A 19,577-nucleotide genomic window follows, 5' to 3' on the forward strand; every position below is an offset into this window, starting at 1 on the left:
ACGGACAATTTAGCCTATCCAATTCACCTGTACCACATGTCTTTGGACTGTGGGGAAAATTGGAGCACCCAGAGGAAACCCACAAGAACGCAGGGAGAACATGCAAACTCCACACAGAAACCTTCTCCACACAGAAAGCGACCTTCTTGCTTTGAGGCAACAGCACTACCTACTGCAAAACTGCTTCGCCCAACGTTTAAACCACTGTGATAAAATCATTTACCATTATGTGAACCTTATGGGATTCTCTGAAGCTGTGATAATTAAAAATGTAAAACAGGAAATATGGTAGGACCATTGTTATCGTTTACATGCCTCAAAATGGTCTTGAGCATGTGTCTTTGGAATTTGGAATTATTATTATTACTATTATTATACTAATAGCAAGTTTTTTTTTTCAAGAACTTACAAACAAAAAACCATTATATTGTCTCTTTTTGGTTGGTCCTAAAATGTTCCTTCTGAAAAATCCAGCCTAAACCAGCCTAGGCTGGTTGGCTGGTTTTAGCTGGTCGACCAGGCTGGTTTTAGAGGGGTTTTGGCCATTTCCAGGCTGGTTTCCAGCCATTTCCAGCCTGGTCTTAGCTGGTCAAGCTGGAAATTGACCAGCTAAATCCAGCTAAAACCAGCTTGACCAGGTTGGTTTAAGCTGGACATAGCTGGTTTTGGCTGGGCTCCCAGCCTGGCTAAGCTGGTCAAGCTGGTCATCTCCCAGCCTGACCAGCTAAGACCAGGGTGGAAATGGCTGGAAACCAGCCTGAAAATGGCCAAAACCCCTCTAAAACCAGCCTGGTCAACCAGCTAAAACCACCCAACCGGCCTAGGCTGGTTTAAGCTGTTTTTTTCAGCAGGGGTGTATCTTGGCTCATTGCATCCCTAAAAGATTTACACGATGACCCTTGAAAGTTGTAAGCAAATCTGCTCCGTCTACTTCAAAATTATTGCCCTCCTCAGATAAACCATCCCGACGTTCCATTTTGTGTTTACTTTTCAAGCAAAGCTCTGTGGTTAATTTGTGGCAGCTGCATAAAAAACAATAAAACGATGCATTCAGCATTGTTGATGTTTCTCCCCGCATGCTAAGCTTATCTGATTTATTTGTCCTGACATTTCAGAGGTGGAAACGAGCTCTCACTCGGATGGAGAGCCTGAACGCAGGTTGCAGCAATGGCAGGCTGTGACAAATTTAATGTCTGTCATGTTTTGATTATGATCAGAGTTAATTAAGGCCTTTAAAAAGCCTGTCATTTTTAATTAGCATTGTGCTACGTGGCACCGCTCGCCTAGAAAGGGAGATACAGATAAAGCTTTACTGGACAAGTGCCGATGTCTGATATGTCGTGTGCTTTGACCTTTCGCTCGTGTTTAACACAATGAGGGAAAATGAGCGATACAGTCAGCCTGTCAGACTCAGAATCCAAGCTAATTTAAGCACTTCATGAAATTGCTCTTTCTCAGGTATAGCGCGCCAGTTTTGAAGAAGAAATCAGAATAATTGAGCTATGGCGACCTGCTTTCGTTGCAAATAATCCTGCGTCCACTCACTGAGCCACACAGCATGGCCTTTGCTTTCGCCAATCAGAGTGCTAATGCCTCCGAACATCACTGTCACAAGCCATTAGATCCCACTTGTAAGGAAAAGAGAGGGAAAATAACATCAGGAAGAGGAAAGTGTCGAATAAAATGGGAAAGAGGGATAGGAAAGGAGAGGGAGTGAGCGAAAAGAACAGATAACAGGCCAATTTCCTCCGGTGCTAATAGGCAGATAGCACTGCAGCATTGCAGCTCGTTAGCATCTCGCTATATTTAGCCTCCTCCTCCCTTTTTGACGGCATGCTAACACATCCATGGGCCAGCGACAGAAGGATTAAAGCATGGAGATATGGCCACCTTTCCTCAGCATCAGCATTTTAAATCTCCAACGCGCAGCTCTTCTCCGAGAGCGCTAGCTGCTTTTCAAAACCGCTAAAGATGAGTGCAGTACTTAAGCAAAGCTGCCATATTTTCCTTTTATCGTTTTTTTTCCTGCCAGGCTTAAAGCTGATATTCTTATCCTCCATATTTCTACATTTTTTGAGGATTTATAGACTCGCCTACTAACTGACCTGAACCTTTCTTCAGGTTGAGAGTGAGTTTGTGTGCCTGGCTGAGGCGGGTCGGGTCGCAGCGACGCCATCTACCATCTTTACTCCCTCAGGAAACAATTTTAGAAGGTCACTTGGTGTTTGGAGTGCACGGGAAGAGAAATGGAGCAATCAGGAGGTGGAGCACAAGGACATTTCTCCCGTCTGTGCCCCTCAACCCACCCATCCACTCAAAACCTGGGAGGGTAAGGACAGGTTAAGAGAAGCTGTCATCGTGGGCTGTTTTGCAAACTGACAGCAAGCCAAACCGTGATGAGTGTTACGTCGATTCAATTAAAAAGACCTAAACTACATGTTTTCAAAATCAACAGGTCTGTGGGTATATGGTTGGACAAGGTTTTGAGTTCAATATTGAATTTGTTTCTTAGGGGACATTTATGTAAGATTTAGTGTAGTCTTCAAAACTACTTAGTTCATTATTTATTCTATTATTATTATTATTATTATTATTATTATTATTATTATTATGCGCTATACCCTGTGGTTCAACAAATAATGAACCCTAAAACATCATAAATTGTAAACCTTCCATTTCCTGTCATTTTGACTGGCAGACTGTTTGAATACAAGCGTTTTTAATAGCAAGATCAAAGCTATGAGCTCAGGAACAGGATGTGCTTAAAGTACTCTTGTCTAGCAAAAATTCAAGGAAGTGTTGGTTTCTCAGTTCATGACTACTTTAAGTTGAATCAAATTAGCCTTACCAGTAATTACAACGGACTGTACATAACATTAAACTTGAAACAGATACAACATAGGCTCATTCTGAAAACATAGTCCTATTTACTTTTCTGGAGATCGCAAATTATTTAGCCAGAAGTACGTATGGCTGCATTTCGTCTTTAAAATGAACCGCTTACCTCAGAGAGGAGAGAGGGATGCAGAGAGGAGTTGACCACCAAGATGGGGTTCTAGTCCTGCGAAGAATGATTCTAGAAAGTGGGTTAGACAAAATTAGAAGCCAAAAACTAAAATAAACTAGTAAATAACAGGGTGAGAATGTGGTAAAATCTGAAAACGTGATAAAAATTAGGCAAAGGCTTTTCTTTTTCTAGATTGCGTTTTAAAACTGTCAGTTGAGTTTAGGGAGATGGGTGGGTGGGTCTAATTGTAATTTTGAAGACACTATTTGTTGGATTTAGGGAAAGAGGAGGGTGGGTCAGTCGATAGGTCAGTCAGTCAGTCAATCAATCAGTCGACAGTGAATTTACGCAAGAACAGCAGGTGCCAATGGCACTTCCGAGGGAATTTGAGACATCACAAAATGTACACAGCTGCCTCTGGTGGATTCATGAAAAAACGAAAAACCAAACGTAGATCCTGGGACATATTTGAAGCTCTCCACAAATGTATATAGCAGTATGTATTTTAGAATGAGCCTGGGAAGAACATATAAGTTATGTATAACTTAAAAAAAAAGTTTAACTTATATCAGCAAATTAAATTAGCATTACAATACATATATTATGACTTATCAAATGCACTTTTAACTTAAACCTTCATTTACTTAGCATTTTTAAATAAACTTTGAACATTCTAATTATCAAAGAATCTGAATAAAATGATCACAGTTTTATCGCAGATATTTATAATAACATTTTCTCATGCTTAGTGTGTCGAGTTTGATTCCAGACCCTTTGCTAATCCTTCCTCTTTCTCGCTGATTGCCTGTCTCAACTATTCTGTTCTATAAAGGTTAACCCCCATAAATATTTATATACATTTCATTCATTCATTCATACATTCATTCATTCATTCATTCATTCATTCATTCATTCATTCATTCATTCATTCATTCATTCATTCACTCATTCATTCTTAGTCCCTGATTTATAAGGGGTGACCACTGCCAACTACCCCGGCATATGCACACAGGGAGAACATGACAATTCCACACAAAAATGCTTCCTGGCCCAGCTGGGACTCAAACCAGCGACCTCCATGCCGCTCTTTGCATTTATATCTGTTTGCATGCTTTTCAACTACAGTAACAACAGGTCTGGCTAAAAGTGACAACAAAACACAATAAAAGGGTCATTTAAAAGTAGCACCCATGTGCATAAAACTCTAATTATTTTCATTATAACATATCTTGTGTAAATACCAGATAAACCACATAGACCATCATAAAGCACAAACAGTCTTCCTTCATTCTGCTCAAAGATTATATTAGTATACGAACCAAATCATTATTTATGATCAAAGTTTTTCCAGTCATCCGCGCTGCCTTCAAAGTGTTTAGAGCATTTTAATGAGAACAGGACATTTATTGTACAGTCTGAGTGAAGGCTTTGATTGACTGAAGTTTGCAGCATCTGCAGCATCAAACTTTCACTATGAAAGCGTTCACGCTCACTGAAAGTTTTTATTAGCTTTTGAACATCTAATAATGCAGATTCACACGCATAAGCAAGTATTTACATGAATATACACACTCAGGTGTGCAAGCTTTGTTTGTTTTTTTTTTTTTTTTTTTTTTTTTTTTTGCTTTTTATTCATTCCCTCTATAATGTCCAAGCACTCACATTATAGTTCTTTGTGGCTTTCTCAGATTATTTTTCTCTTGGCCCTTCTGTTTTTCTCCTCCCTTCTCCAGCATTTTGGCTATGTCGACACTTAATTCAGATGCATCTGAAAACGCATCTTTTGCTCAATGTTTTGGCTGTGCATGCACACTGAGACAGCATTTTTGTCCTGCAAAAAACTGAGCTTTTTGGAGACTCTCCCATGTGAATGCAATTTTGAAATGGCATTTTTACAATTTTGGACCCTGAAATCGGAGGTATTTTGTGCTTTATTTATTTACTTCTTTTACATTTTATTCCTGCAAAGGCAGAAATGTTACTTGCTATTCCTCTGCATCAAATTATTTAGCCAGTTTTGATGGTAATTTAGAAAGAGATGCTGTAAATGCCCCAGTTATTGGTGGAATATTTTTCTTTATTTTAAATAATATGATCATCCCAGAAAAATATAGTGAGAACTTTCTACCGATATGTCTAGTGTCTTAGTATCATCTTAGTGAGTCTTTATGTTTTATGCATGAACAATAAGATTATTTTAGCATTTTTCTGACATTTCATTTTGGATGTGTGGAAAAAGCTGTAGAGCCTGCACTTAAATTTCATCTTGCTTATTTTTTTGTTTGCCATAAACAGCAGTTTTAACTTTTATGTATTTGTGAGGGTCTAGATGCAACGAATGAAAAATTGACGTTTAATTAGTGTTTGTCCTACAGCGTGTTTTGACTGTATCAGTGTGCATTTTGTGCACAAAACTTGAATAAACAACAAAGGGCAAATATGTCAGCACTATGGGGACTGGTGCTGGATTAAGAAAATTGATTTCTCATTTTAAAACAATACTAGTATAGATTCTTAAATCTCAAGATGAATCCTTTAATCAATCCAAATGCTATTTATAGCTCACCTGTCCAGAAATTGCAGTGCACTTTGTATTTTGTTACTAAAAGAAACTAACAATGTATTTAAGCACCATAATAAATTGCTTGTTTATTATTTTAACTATTAACAAATGAAGAGTTACCTGTTAACAATTTGGAAGTCACACAAAGCCACATTTGCCTCATGAAAGATGCTGAATGTGCATAAACTGGTGGTAAACTATTGGTAAACAGTTGCTAAATGTATCCATTATATTAAATAATCATTATTTTAATTAACCCTTCGCCTTTTTGGATTAATAAATCTATCATCTTACAATTGTTCAAATAATTTTTTGTTCAATTAAAATGTTTAGTCCATTATGTGCAAGGTTAGCTTAGACCAAAATAATAATAATAATAATAATAATAATAATAATAATAATAATAATAATAATAATAATAATAATAATAATAATAATAATAAATTATTTATTTATTTTTAAATCATTTATTATTTATCATGTTGTTGCAAACCCACAAGACTTTTGTGCACCTTCAGAACACAAATTTAAGTATGTTTAATCCAACTAGGCAGATTTCTGTACCTCATTTGAAAACTCAGATGCTCAAAACACACACACATATATATATATATATATATATATATATATATATATATATATATATATATATATATATATAAATATATATATATATATATATATATATATATATATATATATATATATATATATATATATATATATACACACATATATATATATATACATAGAAATTTGAGGTTTATTTTTATTTATAATATTTGCTAAAAACTACTGGGATATTTTGGTAATAAAATGATCTTCATCAGAAAGTGAGAATTTCATTATCTTTTATCTCTGGTTTCTTAGTAGTGATGCCAAAAATATTGCTTGATTTAAGTACACAGTAGTTAAGGCCACCTAATATAAAGCGGGACCATAGCTTATTAAATAACATATTTTTTCACATTTCATACGAATGCATCCTCAATTTTCAGCTTTCGCTTTAGAGTTTTCAATTTGGTGCCCATGCACTAAAATACTGTACTCTGACAGGTGTGTGAGCAACTTCTCTTTATCTCTTTCATTTTTTCATGTGCCTCTATGCACACACACACTGACTGTGTGTACTGGGGTGAGGAGTCGGGTTCTCTCCCAGACACTGGGGACCAGAGATAGCACTTGAGCTCCATTATCTGAGAGCAGTGGCTGCTGAAGCAGAGAGCAGGGAGGAGAAAAATCAATCCAGCCCTGGAGCTCCACTCTCAGCCTCAACCCCCCTCTGCCCTCATGCAGGTGCAATCCCTCTCTTCCTCTTCCTCCCTTCCGTACTTCCAAACAAAAGCACACACAAACACTCCCACCCCTCAACTTGCTGCTTCAGTGCAGCTGTCAGTTTCCAGTTCTTGTTGTCCTAAAACCTGATTACACAGAGGGCACGATTCCACATCTCCAAACACTCGCTCGCTCGTACATATAATCATCCACACAGCCGTTCTTGCAATCGGATCATATCTCCAGCATCATCCGCTGCAATGCAATTTTGCTTTATCTGTTGAACAGCCAGTGGGAATTTATCTTAAATATCACCTCGTTGTGTTTGATATAGTATCAGCACAAAGGGACACGGGTGACTGATCTCATGATACTTTGTACCGTTAGTTTAACAAGATATATGTAATAAGAAACTTTTTTTTTTCTAATTAAGAGGCAAAGTTTTCTACTGTAATTGAAGTATACATATTACATGCATATGATACATATTAAAAGTTTTGTTGCTGAGTAAAATATTGCTTTCAGTTACTGTATATTTTTACTACTATACAACTTATTATTTGTATTATGTGTATGTGCATGAACTGTAAAAGGGCTCTATATTTATATACAAATAAATGCAGAGCTCTTTTTTGCCATAAATATCAAAACAATGCAACCCAGGCTCATTCTAACTACGTGCTCCTATATACATTTCTGGAGAGCACCCAATATGTCCCAGGCTTTACATTGTTTTGCAGTTTTTGTTATATGAATTTGCCAGAGGTTTTTTGAGATCTCAAATTGCTCTTGCGAGTGGTATTTGCACCTGCTTTTCTTATGTAAATGCACCAGAGGCCACTGTCGACTGACTGACTGACTGACTGACTGTCTGATAACCCTACCCACTCCTCTTGCTAAACCCAACCGATAGTGTTTTTAAAAGCACAGATTGACCAGTGACCTCTGAGTCATTCAACAAGCCACTGGACAAACTGGTAACAGTGGAAAAGGAATGTCATACCACCCCGTGGCATTCGTTTTAAGGATGAAACGCTGCCATACATTCCTCTGGCTACGTAATTCTCAATCTCCAGAAATGTATATAAGGGGTACATTTTTTACAACCTTAAAACAATGACTGTTTCTGAATTGTTTATGATTTGGGCATGTTATAACTTCAGAAGATTTAATAACATTTATTTGAATAACCTTAAATTGTAAGCACAATCAATTATTTATCAGTTGTCACTGTCACATTTAATAAAATAAAACTGTCAATGGTTGCTTAGCATGCCTTAAAGATGGCCTGTATTTTTATTATATATTTTTTTAAGTTGTCAACTCTTGGCTAGAAAAAGTAATAACTCAAAATATAAAAGTAGGCCTACAAGTGATAAACTGGAGGAAATGGATAGAGCCTATTTCTAAAGCATATTGCTTTTGTCATGAATAGACATGCTTAGGCCTGTCACAACAATCAATATATTGACTTGCCGTGCAATATTTGTACATGACCTCAATAATGTTGCAATATATATTTACAAATTCACAAATGACATTAAAGCCATTTTAAAAGGACATTTACAATTTACTTCACGGATTTCAAAGTTAATAATTTGAGATTTAATGGGATATATTATATGACATTTACATATTTGACAGAATATGAATAGAATTAATAATGTAAAGCAATAGTCTCTCAAAAATGTTTATGGCTATTAAAATTATAATGCTGTTGTATAATCATTCTATAATCAGTGGCATAAAATGATCTTAAAATGACAATAATATTGCCTATCACAACATTTTTTTTTTTTTCACAAAATATCACACAACAAAAAATTCTTTATCATGACAGGCCTAGACATGCAATGTTAAATTGCCTACTAATCAAAGTTGGAAGATCAAAAACAATCAAACTCAATTAATAAACTTGTTTTGGGTCTAGTTAATAAGACATATTATACTTTGTCTGCACAATTTACAACAAAAACTGCTATTTTGAATTGAAATTAGGTCAAGATTTTGAATTGCTAATGTTGACTGGACTAAAGTCTGTTTTAAAGTTGGTGTCAAGTCAAAAAAATTAAAATGATATATTTGAAAAATAAAAGCTCAATAAACATTAAAACTACTAAATATTTAGTGAAAGCAGTTGAATCCAGTACTGTATATCTCAATCATTCCAGTGACAGCAAACTTTATTTAAATTTACATTTTTTTGTGGAAATGTCATAGCTCCAAAGGCCACCCCATATGGCTGTATATTAATTATTGCTTCGCTAGACTGTGAATGAGCTCAGCAGTTTATGTGACATATCTCACTGGACATGAAAAGCAATTGAAACATGTAAAAGTTTTACAAATTCAAATTCTCAGCTTGCATCTCTTTATTTTTCTTTTTTTTTTTTACATTTCTGTCACAGCATGCTCAGAGAAATCCACTGACACAGGAAGTGTGGCAATTGTTAGAAACGTACAAACCATTACTACCCATTATTTCTGAATGCCATGCTAAGTACCACCCCCGGCATGATCGGGTCATCGGGGTTAGAAGACAGTCCTGTCACATCGCACTAAATGATAATAATAATGTGAGAGCACTCTCGCGACTCCTGACATTAACACTGCCGGGCCGGACCAACCGCAGTGAGAACTTCACCCTCACGCTGTCATTAGCGCACATATCTAAACTGCAAATTTATGTAGGATCCCTTTGAAAGCCATGTGATGCTCTGTAGGCATAGGAACACACAGAGAGAACCAGAACGAGACAGAAAGTCGGGATGGCAGCGCCCTGCCCTCTCTGTCTCTTATCTGATCGTGTTCCATGCCAGTTGGCATTATCATTCTGGCAGAAGTGCCCTTGTCGGATCGGGGCAAATACTAGCATTAAACAGCAGGTTCCTCTGCAGAAGAGAGCAATAATGACTTCAGTTTTATAACTAATTTAAATGGAGCTCAGTGGAAAAATTGGCAAAAAAAAAAAAAAAACACGCTTTTGCTTCTTTCTCTTTGTCAACTGCCTAATGAGCACGGATGAAAAGGGCTTTGTTAAAACACTAGCATAGCAAGAATACAGTTTTAACAACACTGCATGTCTGCGAGGCTATTTTAATGCCCTGCCGAGCTTTAGCACAAGGCCGGTAGACTGCGCTGGAGATGTATGATTTCTTTTTGAAATGAGCATTGAGCTCTAATAGCCCCCGCTTGTTTAAGAAGAAGAGAGATAGCGCTAGCTCAGGTTCATGGCTAGCAAGCTGCTTCTGAGCGGCTCACTGCTGCTTTGACACACAATGGCTCAACCCCCTTCTTTCACAGCCAGGAAAATGACAGTTTTTTTTTCTTCTTTTTTTTGGAAGCAGACTTAGAAATCACACACTTGAATAACTTAAGTGCTTATAAAAAAATATATATAGTTTGTTGGACCAGAGTGTGGCTGCTACTATCTAGACTCTTTAGTAGTCTGTGGAGCTTCTGAAGAGAGCTGGTGCCTAGCTAACGTTTAAGCTAGCTGTTCTTTGGTAATGAGCTATCGAATGCTGCTTGTGATCTTTTTTTCAAGGTTTGCTGGGCTTTTGTCTTTTAAATATCATGCTTAAAAAGAATTTGACTTCCCTTTTCAACAGAAAATAGATAACTGACGAGAGTTAGCAATTAGCATTCCTGCTATTTTGAATCGTAGATCCTCAATAAGTATAGAAAGTACACAATTTGTACATTTGCTCACTTCAGGCTCATTTAAAGGCTTTTATAATAAAGATAGGAGTAAGTTAGGTTTAATTTCACATGACACAAAAACACACAAGTGGTGTCCAATTCAGAGGGTTTTTATGAAGGCAGCATTAAAGGGTGATTGACAAAGGATGTTCCAATTGCAAAGCTTCTTTAAATAGTCTTTCTAGGCTTTTTAAATGTGTTTCTCATTCCCCAGACACAAACAATCAATGGATGGGCTATCAACACACACATTGTGACAATTTGACAATGGGATGTTTTGTGTTGATTTTTCTTTTTTTTCTAAGAAAATGCTGAGTTATAGCTACTTTTAAATATTTACATTTTAGCTTACCCTTAATATCTAAGTACACTTCAACTAGTCTGTGTCCTTCTAAAGCTGCAGGATCAATGTCTACTGTTCTGCTACTAGCCTGAGCTTTTAGTATACTGTATGGCATCAAAGGGAACTGACGATGAAATAGCCATAGTAAATCCATGCAGCCTATTTTTGAATGGCATTCAATGGATAATCAAAATTTTGGATTCAGAGTTTCACATTTACGGCTGTGCAATTTGAAATACTGGAGTAAACAAAAAGGATTTAAGAAAAAAGTTTTTAGAAACACTGAAATCATTCATTCATTCATTATCTTTTCATATTAATCCCTTTATATATCAGGGGTCGCCACAGCGGAATGAATCGCCAACTTATCCAGCATACGTTTTACTCAGCGGATGCCTTCCAGCTGCAACCTTACATAGGGAAACCCATATACTCTTGCATTCTAACATATACACTATGGCCAATTTAGCTTAGTCAATTCACCTATAGCGCATGTCTTTGGACTGTGAGGGAAACTAAAGCACCCGGAGGAAACCCACACAAACATGGGGAGAACATGCAAACTCTACACAAAAATGCCAACTGACCCAGCCGAGGCTTGAACCAGGGACCTTCTTGATGTAAGGTAATCATGCTGCCCACTGTGCCACCGGGATGCCCACACTGAAATCACAGAATCATTATTCACTCTTGTTTGCTTTAAATGATGACCAAATGTGCATTATTTGATTAATTGTATCTTTCAAATACAATAGGTTGACTGCACGAATCATACCGTTTTACATTAACAAACACATTTCATTTTTATATTTCAAATAACAGTGCATTGTTACACCGCTAAAACTTTTCCTAGGCTTCGCTGAACCTTTCAGAATATTTTGCAGCTCAGAATTATTAAGAACCGACTTTCTCTCTCAAAAATGCTTTAAATTACACTTTGAGCAGCTCATGTCAAAAGACATTACGAAGATCATTTTCTTCACCTGTGTTTCTATGACTGCAGCATAAACGTTATAAAAAGAACAAACCGAAATACCACATAATGGGCATAACGAACAGCCTAGAGAGTCGAACATATCTTTCTTTGAGACGAACTATTATAGATTGTTATATACAGCGCTAATCTTTCACCAAGGGGGAGAGCGAGGATACGTTTAAGAATTCATGTCCTTGTACAATTTGTTCCTGCCTCAGGCCTTTCATGTCTCCATTTCAAAAATCAAGTCCGAAATTGAAACCAAAGGCACATTGACAGGGGCTAACACCGACCCACCATCCTCTCATGATAGAGGAGGAGAAACAGCAGTGTGGAAGGAAACTAATGGAGCTGCCCATCCTTTCCATTTGCCTCTCCTACCTGTCTGTCTTTCTCATCCCTCGCTCTCGGTCTCTCCGCCTCCTGCTCTGTTTCTTCGCCTCTCTCTCTCTGGAGTTTACTCATGGGTGAAATGAGCTGGTGCTGGTGGAGTAGACTGATATGTGCTCCAGTCTGAGCGAGACTTAAAGTGTCTCTCTCTCTCTCTGTGTGTGTGTGTGTGTGTGTGTGTGTGTGTGTGTGTGTGTGTGTGTGTGTGTGTGTGTGTGTGTGTGTGTGTGTGTGTGTGTGTGTGTGTGAGAGAGAGTGTGAATGATGACGCAGGCTAAGGTGCTCACTCTCCCCACGTGTGCCTTATTTCCCTTGGCTTATTAAATACTAGCCTGCAGGTTCAAAGGCAACAGTATAGGACCTTAAAACACTCAGGGCTGTGTCTTGTCCTAAAAGTTAGAAACAAACAAGACATTTAGCAAATTCAGGGGTGGCATGTGTGTAGTTTTTTGAAACAGGGCACCAGTGGTAGTTTTGGCTTCTCTGGTGGTTCTGGGATGTGATCCAATAAATTGGGAGTGCTATTGAAAATTAAGCCAAATTTAGTGTAATATTTATTATTAGTACTATTGTTATTAATTCTTCTTCTTCTTCTTTATTATTATTTTAATTTTATTTTAAATTGTTTGTAATATATCTAATGCCTTATTCACATTAGCAGCAACTTTGTAGCTGGCTGTCGATCTGGATGGCGATCTTTTGCAAACGCAGGTCTGTGTAGGTTTACAGTACAGAGAAAACAACTTGCCTCTGAGTGAACAGAGAGAGGATCTCGTGAACTCTGCTGGTAGTCCTCAACTTTGGCACATCGCTCTACTAGGGCTGTTTAATTAATCGAAAAAAGATCTCGATCTGGATTCGACCCCCTAGAGTAGACGATCTTAATCCAGCATTTCTATGATTCTGCCAATGATATTTTCAAGTTCAGGGGAGAAGTAAAGACGGCTACACAAATCTTTTCATTGTTTCACACACATTGCTCAGCGACATGGACACCTCCAAATGATGTTGTAAGAGTCACATACTGTATTTATAAAGTGGAATTCACCTAAAAATGTCACTTTTGTCTTCATATAAGGCTAGATTGTGGCTGGGAAATCACATATGTCGTGAACTGCTGACCGTGAGCTGTTATCACAGAGAGGGCAGGCACGCACCCTACTTAATGATAGATGTGCGCTCGTCTACTTTAGTGAACAGAACCTGCATAGACTTTGTGGCACAGAGTGATTGTTTAAGAGCCGCGCGAAAAGTATGAACGGCACATAGCAGTAAAAATGAAACCGAAAGCGTGCACATCATTTAAATAATCATATCACATTTTAGAGTTATGATTGCGACAAGCATTTGATGTTTCTTTCATAGCGAACACAAAGTTGTGCATGAACATAAATGTTTACAATGTCAGTATAACTATTCTAGCCTATATAATGTTGATTTTACCAGTGAATTAAATGGTCTAATAATGAATTTAATTAATTTAATTTAATTTATTATTTATTTATAGAAACCAGTAGACCTACACATATAAATATTATTATTGTTGTTTTACCATTTATTTGAGAAAAAACAATGATAATTGCTGACTCATATTAAGCTTTATTTTACATCTACAGAATCATGAGAAAATCGTGATCTTTATTTTAAGTAAAAAATGTTGTGATTCTCATTTTAGCCAGAATCGTGCAGCTTAATGCTCTATACGCCCACCCAAATAGCTGTGCTTGCGTAGATGGAGGTCACTGAAAGTCGCACACTCCCCGTTTAAAAAAAAACTGAATCTTTCCACTTTGCCTCTGCAAGTCACTCATAGTGTGAATGTGGCTTCATATACTAAAAACTATAATTAATAAAACCACCACCACCACCAACAACAACAACAACAACAACAACAACAACAACAACAACAACAACAACAACAACAACAACAACAACAACAACAATAATAATAATAATAATAATAATAATAATCAATTATTAATTAATAATCAATTATAATCAAACTAAATTAATTATTTGATTCATTATTTTTTATGCATTTTATGTATAGCAATATCTCACAAACACCAATTTATAAACTATAATTAACAAAAATAAGAAAATGTTATTAATTAATATTATTAAGAAATATTTCACAGAGCCTAAAACCTGTTGTTTAATGTCAGTAACAACAAACTATAAACAAAATCATTCATTTTTAATGATTCATTAAAATGAATTTTAATCATTCATTTTTAATCATTCATTCACCAATAGAGCCTTATTCATTGTAATCTTTCCTTTTGTTATTATTATCAGAAGTATGAGTATGTGCATTCTAACTACTGCAGTTATGTAACTATTATTAAGCTACTATACTTGTTAATCTTAAATTGAATACATGCTGCTTACTAATATTTTGGTGAAAATTATCATTTAAATGGACTTTTGTAATAATAGAAAATATAAAAAATAAAATAAAAATCACTCAAAGTTTGTAGCATTTCTAAATAATAATAATTATAATAATTATAATAATAACAATAAGGTGATCCTAATTATCAAAATAATACATAAAATATCTAAATCAGATTATTTTACCAACATATTACCATCCAACAATACATTAATAAACATTATTTCTTACAGTACAACATATAGCACAACATAATCCAAACAACATCTCTAGCTGAAAGGCAGGGTGTGAGGTTTCTCCACTACAGATGACAATGAGACATGAGATTTATGTACGGATGTGATATTTGGATAGGACTGTGAGAAACACACAGAGCAAAAATAGCTGCGCTTGTAATTAGCACTCAGTAAATTACAAACACTGTGACAGCAACATCAGACCGCAGTGGTGCAATGTTCATCTCTGCAGCTTTTTTTTTTTTTTTTACCGTGTGTGTTTGTGCATGTCACATTCCCCCTTTTTTCTTTCCTTTCCAGTACTGTAATATTCCCAGGACAATCCCAGTTAGCAAGCTAGCGCTGTCATTATGAACAATGGTGTCATTCTCCATTCAAAAGAGGGAGGAAACTAGACAATCCTCAATGATTGTTCCTAAATTGCGCATTTGGGAGAATCATGCGTTCTCATGCTTCAGATCCTCCTGGGACGACTTCGATCTGGAAGATTTTTTTCTTCCATCCGTTTGGGTTTTAGAATATATGCCGTATGTCTGAGGGGGAAAAAATGGAAAAGCTATTTTTTGCAGTCCCCAGAGTCAACCACACCGGCGTGAAGTCTAGTAATATTAGTCCGAAGCTGCTGCGGCCACTGAATTGAGTGAATATGCTGACTCTCTCTTTTGAAAATTGCATTTTTGTGTATTGGACATTAGGTCGGCCGGATGAAAAATCAGCTTCTACTTCAAGGAGTGATCGGTCAACAACAAAATGAGGTTTCCTAAAGATGGAAACGGGTTGATGTGTAGGTGTAAAGAGTTCTATAGAGGCAGGAAAAATCATGCTATAATTTAAATCCATTAAGGAGCAATATCCGTTTTCCACTTTAATGTTAAAGCTCTAGATTTACAGCAGGGCTGAGCCAGTTGTGTTGTATAAAAGGCTGTGGAGGCTTATGTTATTTACAAGCTCAGACTACCAGAGATTTGCAGCTGCAATGGAAATCATGTTAAGAATTACAATGTTCAAATGCTCGTCTTTGAAATTAGCTTTGCAACTTAGCCGTACGAGGCATTTACTGGGCTTGGTGTCACGCGGAGTCTTCTGTCCTGCTTTTGTTTGTGTTGTAGTAATGGCAGAAGGAGATGCTATGAAAACTGACAAGGGTAATAGAGTCTGACATGATGCTCATTACCTGCAGCGATACTACATTATAGAGCAAGCACCTGTAATTAAAAATGTCACATAGATGCACTCATGTTGTAACATGTCGTCTTACTGTTAATACAAGAATCACACAGCACAGCAGCATGCTTTTTTTAAACAATCGTTGGACATTTATTTCTTTCTTTTTTTAATTTATCTCATTACTTAGAATGCTATTTATAATAAGAACACAACATTCCAACTTTTTCGCAATAATAGCAGTGGCTGTTTTACTTTTAGTCGTAAAATGATTTATTTACATACTCATTTTTAGTTTTTCACTGTTAGGGCTGTTGGTTAAATAAAAAAAATATAAAAATAAAGTAAAATAAAATAAAATAAAATAAAATAAAAATAATAATAAAAAAATAAAACAAAACAAAACGAAATAAAATAAAATAAAATAAAATAAAATAAAATAAAATAAAATAAAATAAAATAAAATAAAATAAATAAATTCATAGGTGGCATGTTTTAGCTTCTCTGGTGGTTCTTGGATGTGATGCAATACATTTGGAGTGCTATTGAAAATTAAACCAAATTTATAATAATAATAATAATAATAATAATAATAATAATAATAATAATTATTATTATTATTATTATTATTATTATTATTATTATTATTATTATTATTATTATTATTATTATTATTAAATCCAATACTCACAGAAAGAGTTTGAGTCCCGGCTGGCTCCCTGTGTGGAGGTTGCATTTTCTCCCTGCGTCCCTCCTTAGCGCGACATGTGCTATAATTGAATTGGGTTAACAAAATTGGCCGTGGTGTATAAAATAAAATAAAATAAAATAATAGTTGTTATTATTATTACTACTATTACTATTATTATTATTGTTGTTGTTATTATTAAATATACAATAAAAAAAGTTATTTAAAAAATCTTAATATACTTAATCATACTTAAATACCAAGTTGATTGAATAGTGTAAAAGCAAAGACTATAGAATTAACAAGATATGTCACTCATATAGCTTCGATTAGGGGTAGTGTAATGGTCAATATAGTGAATGAAACGAAACAAACATGATGTACAGTCCCTCCTGTCAAACGCACATCACAGGACAGCAACTACTCAAAAGCCCACAAACTTGTAAACAAAGAGTCACTTTCATTTCTGGAGGAGTTTTGCCATCAAGACCAAGTTGTGAGTTACTTCAAAAGACGATCATTATTCAGAGGATGATAATGTGTAGAACGGCCATAAATGAGGTTGGTGACGTAGGTGAGCTTAGTCAACCTGAAAAATGCTGATTTTGTTTGATTTGAATATTTGGAATCAAAACATTTGAGACAGTCGTTATTTAATTTTATTGATAATTCCAATTATGTAATGCAATCGTAAGCTTGGCAAACAGTTTTGCAGAATTTGATGTTTCCCAATTCAGACAGAAAACCCGAGCATACTGCCCGAGGGGCATTTCAAAGATGGTTACTGATTGAAATTACTTGCCTTAAAGGGACTTTGGTAAGGGTCAAGTTTGGGAATCTAGCAGTTATTTTTTAAGTTTTTTTTTTTTTTGTAAAATTCAAAAACAAATTAAATTTCATCAATAATCATAAGGATTGTTTCATATTTGACAGGTTTAGTTCATTGTGCTGTAGATATCAGTGTTTCGAGAAAGTGTTTTTACTGTAATAGTGTTTATAGTGTCTATTGTCCCTGTTAGCAAGCCAGTGCTGTCATTACGAATGAAAAATAAATAAATACTTATTTTTAAGTAGCTTTATTGTGTCATTAAAAATAAGTCTAAATTTATTGACAGCTATAGTGATTGGATCCTATTTGACTGGTTTAGTAGTGTGCTCTAGATCTCTTTATTTAGTTTTTATGTTCCAAGAAAGTTTCTGCTATTTGTAAATTAGTTCTTTTCTGGACAATAATCGCACTTATGCTTCATTTTGCGAGCCTCACTAAATGTTTAGTCCAAATGAATATGGTCTGGATATGACCTTTCCTGCATGTTGGAGCCCATTATCTTGTGGTAACAGGGAAAGTTTTCACCTGTGCTTGCTGAGCTTATCACCTGTGCCTCATCACTTGTCGTTTTTGCCCATGATGGACTGACTGACTGACCTCCGTCCAAGTTGACCTTCTTTATCTGTCGCTTTTGCTCGCTCTACATCGTCTGCATTGATGTGTTTATCTGGCACTGCAGGTCTGGTGGCTTCATGAAAAATAACATACAAGATTATGTGATGTATTGAACCAGCTCTATGTAATTATGTTGGATGTATACTTAGTGGCCACTTAGTTAGATATGCCAGTTAAACTGCTTGTGCACATATTTAAATAACCAAGTGGTGGAAAGAGAACTGAAAAAAATCAGACTCAAGTAAAAGTACCATTACTTGCCCAAAAATGTGGTGCAAGTAGAGTAAAAGTATCTGTAAATGTTACTTAAAATATGAGTAAAAAGTAGCCCTTGAAAAAAGTAGCCCTGTATTGGGTATTACACTCTGAAAAGCTGATGCGTTTAAGTGCAGGGATGTGTAAACGTAACATTCTTTAGTGCATTTAGGGATCTTCCTATATTCGGTCCTTCCATGTTTGTTTATTCTGTCCTTCCTTTTTTCATTTGTTTGTTAATTTCTTCCTACATACATTTGTTTATTTCTTCGTTCCTCCCTTCATTTGTTCGCTCATTCATTCATTCACCCATATTTGTTCATTCATTCATGTTCCTTCCATCCTTTCTTCCTTAGTTTGTTCAGTATTTTCTTGAATCCATACTTCATTCATTTGGTCCTTCCTTCCTTAATTAGTTCAGTCCTTCCTTCTTTCCTTCCTGCCTTCCTTCCTTTATTCATTCAGTCCTTTCTTCCATTTCTTTTTCAGTCCTTCCTTCATTCGGCCGTTCCTTCAATTCTTCATTCCTTCCGTTTAAGGCTGATTTCAGCCATCATACAGTCGACATCCTGTGTCTTTATTACTTTCTATGTGTGATTTGATTGGACAGGAATCACAGGACTGATTTTTCTTCTTCAGCCAATCACCATAGACAAGAAAAAAATTAGGTAGTGACTGAAGGTGGAAGGAAAATATTGGAGTAAAAGTACTGACACAACACAAAAAATATACTCAAGTGAAAGTAAAATTATGAATTTCTAAAACTACTTATTTACAAATTCTGAGAAAAAAGTACTCAGTTATAGCAGTTGGAGTGTTTGAAGTTTCTTACTTTACATCATTGTAAATAACCAATCGCAATAGCAGCAATTCAATGCATTTAGACATGTATCTGCTGAAGATCAAACTGGGCACAAGAATAAAGGTGAAAGGTGATAAAATACATCTCTGATGTCCTTAGAGCAGGGGTGCCCAAACTTTTTTGTATGAACGGCCAAAATCCAAATTTCATTAAGAGCGGGGCCAAAAATAAATGTACTAAACTATATTAAATTAAAGTTGCCATGTGTAATTTTCTAATTCATTTCTTAAAATATACTGTATAAATAAATAGAAAGTATTATTTTTAATTATATTAA

The 19,577-nt window shown here is 35.7% G+C and overlaps 1 protein-coding gene across 4 annotated transcripts in view; it reads left to right on the forward strand.

Moving 5' to 3' along the window:
* The window catches only part of cdh4 (cadherin 4, type 1, R-cadherin (retinal)), a 473,468-nt gene that overhangs the window by 78,523 nt on the left and 375,368 nt on the right, over nucleotides 1-19,577 (forward strand). The gene's annotated exons all lie outside the window — the stretch shown is intronic.

Source organism: Danio rerio, chromosome 11 (genome assembly GCF_049306965.1).
Source record: "Danio rerio strain Tuebingen ecotype United States chromosome 11, GRCz12tu, whole genome shotgun sequence".
Taxonomy (NCBI): Eukaryota; Metazoa; Chordata; class Actinopteri; order Cypriniformes; family Danionidae; genus Danio; species Danio rerio.